The 9,066-nt window shown below is 41.7% G+C and overlaps 1 non-coding gene across 1 annotated transcript; it reads right to left on the reverse strand.

The window, feature by feature from the left end:
• Positions 1 to 4,402: 4,402 nt before the first annotated feature.
• Positions 4,403 to 4,525, reverse strand: LOC112424334 (small nucleolar RNA SNORA17). The gene has a single exon (XR_003015071.2). It is a non-coding gene; the product is annotated as a small nucleolar RNA SNORA17 (small nucleolar RNA).
• Between the last annotated feature and the right edge of the window lie 4,541 nt (positions 4,526 to 9,066).

Here is a 9,066-nt window from a genome sequence, read left to right on the forward strand (position 1 = left end):
ACACATGGCTTTTTTCACTTAGCATAATTTTCAAGGTTTGTCCATGTTGTAGCATGTATCAGTATTTCATTCTTTTTCATGGCCAAATAATATTCCATTGCTTGAAAATGCCACATTTTGTTTACCCATTCATCTGTTAGTGGATATGCAGGTTGGTTCCACTTTTTGGCTATTATGAATAATGCTGCTATGAACATTGGTGTGTAAGGTTTTATGTGGATATATATTTCATTTCTCTTGGGTATATACTTAGGAGTAGGATTGCTGGGTCATATGGTCACTGTAAACTTTTTGTGGGACTGCCAGATTGTTTTTCAAAGTGCTGCATCACTTTACATTCCCACCAGCAATGTATGAGAGTTCCATTGTCTCCACATCCTCACCAACACTTGTTATTGTTTTGCTTGTAGCCATCTTGGTGAGTGTGAAGTGGTATCTCATCGTAATTTTAATTTGCATTTTTCTAATGACTACTGATGTTGAGCATCTCTTCACTAACTGTTTTGAAAGGGAGCAATGTACAGAAAGCTCAATTAAATGGGTGTTCTAAAATGTATTATTTAAACCCAAGCAAAATAGTTTTATAGACTTTGGCCTTGAATTGCTAGATGATTATGATGTTTAATCATAAGATTACAATTTTGGTCCAATGAGAATTATTTGAATTAATTATAGGGTAAAGTTAAAATGCACAGCAGCATTCCAGGTGTCATGAAGTGGTTACATGCAGTGCAGGTAGGACAGTTACTGCTCCAGATTGCCAAATGGAATGAAAATGAATTCATAATTATAAGTTGCAGTGGAAAACTTGAGATAGGAGAGTTTTAAATATTAAGGTAGATAACATCAGCTGACCTCAAATAAGCAATGTCATTTTTAAAAAGTGTTGATGTGAATATATGAAATGTAAATCTTTAGTTTTTAAACTTTAAAATTGCAGCAGGCTCTTATAGATCTTCTCTGAAAGTCGGATAATGAAATTGATAAACTATTTGAGTTACTTTTAGCTCCAGAGTCTATAATTATATAATTCCTGGTTAAGATCAAGTTTTTTAAAACATACATAGTAAAAGCATAGAGTTTTAAACAACCCAGCTATTCACATGTCATGAGAATAGACAAGCAGCCAAGAAACTTATCTTCTAGTTTCCAAGGTCTTGACTTTTATTTAAGAACTCTATTCTTATTCCAGGTTGTATCCTAGTACTTTATTCATATTTATTAGAGTTTTTAACAAGTTTTTGACAAAGAGCAGGTAAGATAAGTCAGGAGTCATTAGAAGTTCAGCACAAAGCGTTTTTGGTCAGCATTTGAAATTCCTGGACGAGAGGAAACAGATGGGTTTGGTTACATTATCATTGCTGTGCCAAATAAACAGTTGGGGGAAAACATTAAATATCCTTTTGCTACATATCTGCTTCCAGGCTAGGAATGGTGTTTGATGTTAACAGTGGTAGCCTTTTCATCTAATTTAGTGATAGAAGCTTGAAAATGTTTTTAAATATATAACATAAAAAAACAAAGTTTATATGAATCCTCATCAGGTGACCTAGTTTATTAATTCAGGAAACATTTGTTGAATGGTAATTATGTGTAAGATACTATGATGGACAGAGGACTGGAACTTAGATTCATTCCTTTGGGAAATCTTCAGGGACAAGGTAGCATTTGAGGCGCAATTTCATTTTATTTTATTATTTATTTATTTATTTATTTATTTATTTATTTGAGATGGAGTCTGACTCTGTGGCCCAGGCTGGAGTGCAGTGCCACCATTTTGACTTACTGCAACCTCCACCTCCCAGGGGGTTCAAGCAATTCTCCTGCCTCAGCCTCCCGAGTGGCTGGGACTGCAAATGCACCACCGTACCTAGCTAATTTTGTATTTTTAGTAGAGGTGGGATTTCACCATGTTGGCCAGGCTGGTCTCAAACTCCTGACCTCAAGTAATCTGCCTGCTTCAGCCTCCCAAAGTGCTGGTATTACAGGTGTGAGCCACAGTGCTCGGCCCTGAGGTGGAATTTTAAACAGGAGCACAATTGGGATACTCGTATGTGAGATAAAAGCTAAGAATGGCAATTATATCTTTAAAAAAAATCAAAGATGGTTGTGAGTAAAACCTTCATCTCAGGGAAGAGTTGGACAGAATCCATACATGCAAGAAATATTTAAGTGTTCACTGAAATAGTTCAGGCAATAAGGTGAGCAGCTGAAAAACAACCAAAAAGGCCGGGTGTGGTGGCTCACACCTGTCATCCCAGCACTTTGGGAGCCTGGGGCGGGTGAATCACGAGGTCAGGAGTTCAAGACCAGCCTGGTCAACATGGTGAAACCCTGTCTCTACTAAAAATACAAAAATTAGCCAGGCGCAGTGGTGCATGCCTGTAATCCCAGCTGCTGGGGAGGCTGAGGTGGGAGAATCACTTGAACCCAGAAGAGGGAGGTTGCAGCGAGCCAAGATTGTACCACTCTACCCCCGTCGGGGCCACAGAGACTCCATCTCAAAAAGAAAAACAACCAAAAAGTCAGAGATGCTGGCTTTTAAAGGGCTTGTGGACTATCCAAAGAAGTGAGCAGATCATAATTCGTTGCTGGGGAAGGAGAATGGTGTGGGTAGAGGTGAAGTCAAAGCTGGAAGTTGAATATTAAGGAGAAAGACAGCCCCATTAAAACCAAGCCACCTCATCATCTCCTTCTGTCATTCAGTCATATTCAAAGGAACAACCATTTCACAAAGACATATGGAAACCATTTAAATCTTTTCTGTAGCCTCACAAAAATGTCAAAAGGGAGTCTCATAAGGTATGTTACAAGGTCAACAGTCATTGTTAAATGGGAGAATTCTTAAGCTAAAATATTAATATAATTTCAGTTAAATTGGTACATAGATAATGCTTATTTTCCTCCTCTCATGCCAAGATTCATTAACATGGCAGGGAAGATACTAAAAAGGAATATGTTCACAAGGATAAGATGGTAGAGGAGACATCAATCGATGAGATATTTCAACTAGATTTCAGAAGACAGGAAAAAACTACAGAATAAGTGACGGATAGGTGGCATAATGGACAGTCTGGAGTGAGTTGAAGCTGATATGCACACAAATTCAATTCATTCCCGATTCCCCACCACATCACCTATCAAGTCACTTATCCTGCAGTTTTGTCTGTGTGTGAGAAACAAAGGATATTATTAACTTGAGGCAAGCTAAGAGTTGTATAGAAAAAGAAATGTAATCTCAGCATACTATTTTTTTCCACAATGAACAATATTTATATACTAATGATGAAGTTGTGAAAAGAAAATATCTTGGGCCCCCAAAATCACTAAGCTAAAGGAAAAACTCACACTGGGAGCTGCTTAGGGCACACCTGCCTCCCATTCTATTCAGTCATCCCTCTGCTCACTGAGGTAGATGCATATCTGATTGCCTTCTTTGGAAAGGCTCATCAGAAACTCAAAAGAATACAACCATTTGTCTCTCCCCTATCTGTGACCTGGAAGCCCATTCCCCAATTTGAGTCTTCCTGCCTTTGCTTCAAGTGGTCCCACCTTTCCAGACTGAACCAATGTACTTCTTGTGTATATTGATTAATGTCTCCTGTCTCCCTAAAATGTGTAAAACCAAGCTGTGCCCTGACCACCTTGGGCACACGTTGTCAGGACTTCCTGAGGCTGTGTCATGGGCCCGTGTCCTCAATCGTGGCAAAAAAAAAAAAAAAAAAAAAAAAACCAACCAAAAAAACCCTTTCTGAATTAACTGAGACCCGTCTCAGATGTTCTGGATCCACCATGTAAATAGTGATTAATAATTTAGTCAAAATTAAGGCTGTAATGCTATTAAGAAATGGGAAAGAGGTAGATATGAGAGAGAATGGTTGAATCAGTTCCCCGCTGAAAACTGTCCCATGGAAATTCCTTAGCCTGGTTTTAAAATCTCCACATTGTTCAGTCCTATCCGCTACCTGATCTAAGATTCTCCCACTCTCTGCTTCTTTAACCTCTGTTCAGTGACCTGGCCTTCTCTTTCTCTCTCTCTCTTTTTTTTTTTCCTTAAATAACAAGAATGCTTGGCACAGAATCAAGAACACAATAAAGTGGCTGCCGTTACTGCTATTAACAGAGACACCAGCAAACCCTTCCCCAGTCCTGCCCTTCGTGATCCTGACACAGTGTGCAGCATGGACCAGCACACACCAGACCTGATCGATCCTCTCACAGTCTCTTAAAACTCACTAATGAAGGCTGCTCCTGGTGAAGGCACCCTCTACCTTCCCACTGTCCCTTCAGACCCCTAGTGGCCAGCCCAGCCCAGCGCGAGGGTCAGAAAGCCCACTCACAAGGCCCGCCCTCTCTCCCAGATACCAGTGAAGGAAAACAGATGCCAAGTCCACAAAACAGGAGTGTCAGACTATTAAACATTCGAACATTCACAGGGCAGAACACTGAGCATCGACATAGCCGCTGCCACCTAATGACACAAATGTGACACAGCAGCCACGTCTGCAACGCCTCTAGAGGCAGTTCTTTCTCTTTAACAAGTCAAGTTCTTTCCTTCCTCGGAGCCTTTGCCTTCAATCTTTCCTCTGTATAAAATGTTCTTTTGGCAGAAAATCAGTTGGTTCCCCATCGTGTTCTCCTCCTCTTCCACAGTAACAGAATTTTCGCCTAGCATGTAGCTGCCCAGAATAGAAATTACATTTCAAGTTTCTCTTGTAGCTAGGTGTGCTTATGTGACTAAGGTCTGGCCAAAAAGATGTGAGCAGAAGAGATGGGAAATTACTGAATTGTGTCCTTATAGAGAACTGCCCTTCTCCTTCTTCCTCCAACTTGCTGTTTGGAACATGGAGGTGGTGGAGCCACAGGGCACCTTCCAGATGAAGGACCGAAGGAGCCTGGGTCCCTGGATGGCCTATTCTCAGGCTACTCCATGAGACAAATAATAAACGTACTTGCTTATGCCATTGTTAGAGGGTCTCTGTTACATGTGCTGATGCCTGTCACGGCACTTCCCAGAGAGCTTCACATGGCAGACCCTGCTTATCATTTCGGGGCTCGGCTCTGACATCACCTTAGAGAAATATTTCTGACCACCCTACTGAAAGTCAGGCGGTTAAATCTCTACCACTCTCTTTTATTTTCTTGATAGCACATAGCAGTATATGGAATTGTTTTATTTCATTATTTGCTTTTTACTTGTCTTTCTCCTGGAATTTAAGTTTCATGAATGCAGTGACCTTGTTGTTTTGCTCATTGCTGGAGTCCTAATGCCTGGAACAGTGCCTGGCTCATAGTGGGTGCGCAATATATATTCGCTGCATGATTGACTACATCAAGCAGGGAATTCAGTAGATGGGAGGTCAGCAGATAAATAAATCAGTAAAAAGTGACATACTCATACTGTTCAGACATACAGAGTTACATTAGGAAAAGCAACAGCTAAAATAGTCTTAAGTGGTTGCTTCTGGGGATCAGGGCTGAAGTGAGAACAGGTGAGACAGAGTGCTATTTTTAAAAAATTTTTGATACTATTAGATTTTTAAACTTGTGCATATATTATTTTGGAAAAGACCAAATTTAAGAAATAATTAAGAGGCTGCGCACAGTGGCTTCATGCCTGTAATGGCAGCACTTTGGGAGGCCAAGGTAGGTGCATCTTGAGGTCAGGAGTTCCAGACCAGCCTGGCCAACATGGCAAAACCCCATCTTTACTAAAAATACAAAAATTAGCCAGGCACGGTGGTGTGTACCTTTAATCCCAGCTACTCGGGAGGCTGAGGCAGGAGAATGTCTTGAACCTGGGAGGCGGAGGTTGCAGTGAGCCGAGATTGTGCCACTGCACTCCAGCCTGGGCAACAGAGTGAGACTCCATCTCAAAATAAATAAATAAATAAATACTCTGTAGTCATTAAAATGATGCGGTAGAAGAATGCTTAATGACATGGAACGACATCTATGACAATATATCATATGTAGAGCAAGACTCAATTTTTATACGTGTATGAAGCACACAACTTTAAAAAGATGCTGTTAAGAGTTCATGCACACAGTCAATTCCTAACTTTAGATATAAATGGATATACCATTTTTATTAATAGAACCAGTGTTTCCTGGTTAACAACGTTGAATGAATATCAAAAGACTTCAGGTTTGAAGGGACAACACAGTGTCTTCCTTCCCAGAGCTCCTATGGGCCTTTGTCCAACCTTCTTTTTAGCCACGTACTGAGGAGTTTTGCCCTTATCCTAAGAGCAGCGAGGAGCCAGTGAAGTATGTTTAGCAGCAGTGGTATGATAAGATTGTTTTTAGGCAGATTTGTGGAAATGGCTTTCAAAGGCGAGCTTGGAATCAGAAAAATAATTAGGAGGCTATGAAGTCAATCAAGGCAAGAAATGATGGATACTTAAAACAGGAAAGCAGCAGTCAGGTTAGAGAGAAGAGGACTGTCTGAAGAATAGCGCAGAGGGTTGGCAGTCTTGGCGGGAGTGAAGAAGGCTCCAAGGCTATAAGCTCCATGAGGGCAAGGACTACTTTGACTTTGTTTATTACTCTGTCCTGGGCCTGCCTAGCACAGTGCAGGCACAATATATCCTAGCACATATTACTGACACTCAGGAAATATTTGTGATCTTTTTTTTTTTTTCTTTGAGACGGAGTCTCGCTCTGTCACCCAGGCTGGAGTGCAGTGGCTGGATCTCAGCTCACTGCAAGCTCCGCCTCCCGGGTTTACGCCATTCTCCTGCCTCAGCCTCCCAAGTAGCTGGGACTACAGGCGCCCGCCACCTCGCCCAGCTAGTTTGTATTTTTTAGTACAGACGGGGTTTCACCGCGCTAGCCAGGATGGTCTCGATCTCCTGACCTCGTGATCCGCCCGTCTCGGCCTCCCAAAAGTGCTGGGATTACAGGCTTGAGCCACCACGCCCGGCCATTATTTGTGATCTTAAGAAGAAAAAATGATGAAGGATGCGGCTCAGAAGTATAGCCAGGTTGCCTGGTGAACCACAGGTTGTTCACTGAACATGACAAGAGGACCAGTGTGGGTAGAAGTAGATACTCTGGACCTGCCTGGTGTTCATTCCAGGGAAGGTAATCCGTGAAGAGTTGGCTGCCCAAGTCTAGAAGATCTTGGCAAGCGATAGGCTTAGGGGTCCTCAGCATACAGATGGTACCTTTAGGCAGAGAGTGAATAATACTTTACTAGAAGAGTATATAGGCTACTATAGGCCAGGCATGGAGGCTCACGCCTGTAATCCTAGCACTTTGAGAGGTTGAGTGGGGTGGATCACTTGAGGCCAGGAGTTGCAGACCAGCTTGGCCAACATGGCGAAACCCTGTCTCTACTGAAAATACAAAAATTAGCCAGGTGTGGTGGCAGGCACCTGTAATCCCATCCACTTGGGAGGCTGAGGCAGGAGAATTGCTTGAGCCTGGGAAGTGGAGGTTGCAAGTGAGCCAAGATTGTGCCACTGCACTCCAGCCTGGGTGACAGAGGGAGACTCTGTCTCAAAACAACAACCACAACAATAACAACAACAACAAAAAACAGTATATAGCATTGAGAGATGAGAGATGAGAGATGATAGGACAGAACCTCCAAGCAACTCCAAAATTAAAGGACAGGGGGCCTATGGAGGAGAAGACAAAGGAGCAGCCGAGAGGCAGGAGAGACTATCTACTGTCACAGAAGAAGGGACGATCAGCAGTAAGAAATGCTGCCAATACAGCCTGAAGATGGGCTCTAAACATCGTCTATTGTATTTAGAACTAATACGTTGTTAGTGATGATCACTTGAGGTGCTTTGGAATATATATATATATAAATTAGAGACCGGGAACCATTTTGTTGTGTTAAGAAGGCTGAATGACTAATCTGCCACTTTTTGTTCCTTTTTAACTTTTTTTTCTCCTTGAATTTTAATGAGTCTCTGAACTTGTACCCACCACTAGACTGTCACCTTCTTATCAAAGTTCCAGTGACTAGTTTGGCAGCAGGGAAGTTTTTCCACTGGGTCACATTTTTAATCAGGTCACTATCAGTAAGCTGACAGAGACTTGTGCTGTTCAGAACGTGGGCCCCACAAAAACAGGCCTCCAAATACTTGGCTTTCTTTATGATTGCATTTACAGTTCGTGTGTATCTTTTTCATCTTTCCCAGAACAAAGATACACCCACACCCACACCCACACACACACACACACACACACACTCTCCAGAAAAGGACTGACATGAAAAATTATGGCATGAAAAATTATGCTGCCATTATATTCTTGATTATTGATTGACATGTGGATTGTGTATTTTTCCAAATTTTCTTGGCCAAGAATATTCTCAGCGCATAGTTATTTCCTGAATACAGCTTTTATTCCCCTCTTTTTTCTTCCTTCAATATATTATTTCTATTTTTATCACCACGCCAGAACAGGACATCTTCCTTTACAATTAACCAGCTTGTTTCTTGCTTTCACTTGAACAGCATGAATTCTGTCATCTTTCCCTCTTGTTTCATAATTTTTTCTTTGTAAATAACTTTCTTTGGTGGGGATGGGCAGAGTCTCACTCTGTTGCCCAGGCTGGAGTGCAGTGGCGTGATCTCAGCTCACTGCAACCTCTGTCTCCCAAGTTCAAGCCTCAGCCTCTCAAGTAGCTGGGATTACAGATGTGCACCACCATTCCTGGCTAATTTTTGTATTTTTAGTATAGATGGGGTTTCACCATACGGGCCAACTGGTCTCAGACTTCTGGCCTCAAGTGATCTGCCCGCCTCGGCCTCCCAAAATGCTGAGATTACAGGTGTGAGCCACCGCACCTGGCCCCTTTGTAAATAACTCTTGGAAGCAATAAGTTATTTGGCAAATTGCATAAGAATATTAAGAGCCTGATTGTTTTGTGGTATATTCAAACAATGTTTTTAATTGTATACTACCTGTTTTGTCATAAATTTATTCAAAAACACTTTATTGACACCACTTGGGTGGTAAGTACCCTGTATGTACTGTAGATATCAATAGCAGATACAGGCCCCAGCTCAGTACTTTGCACCTAGTAGCTGTTCAATTAGTCTGTGA

Source organism: Macaca nemestrina, chromosome 9, assembly GCF_043159975.1.
Source record: "Macaca nemestrina isolate mMacNem1 chromosome 9, mMacNem.hap1, whole genome shotgun sequence".
In the NCBI taxonomy this organism is placed as follows: Eukaryota; Metazoa; Chordata; class Mammalia; order Primates; family Cercopithecidae; genus Macaca; species Macaca nemestrina.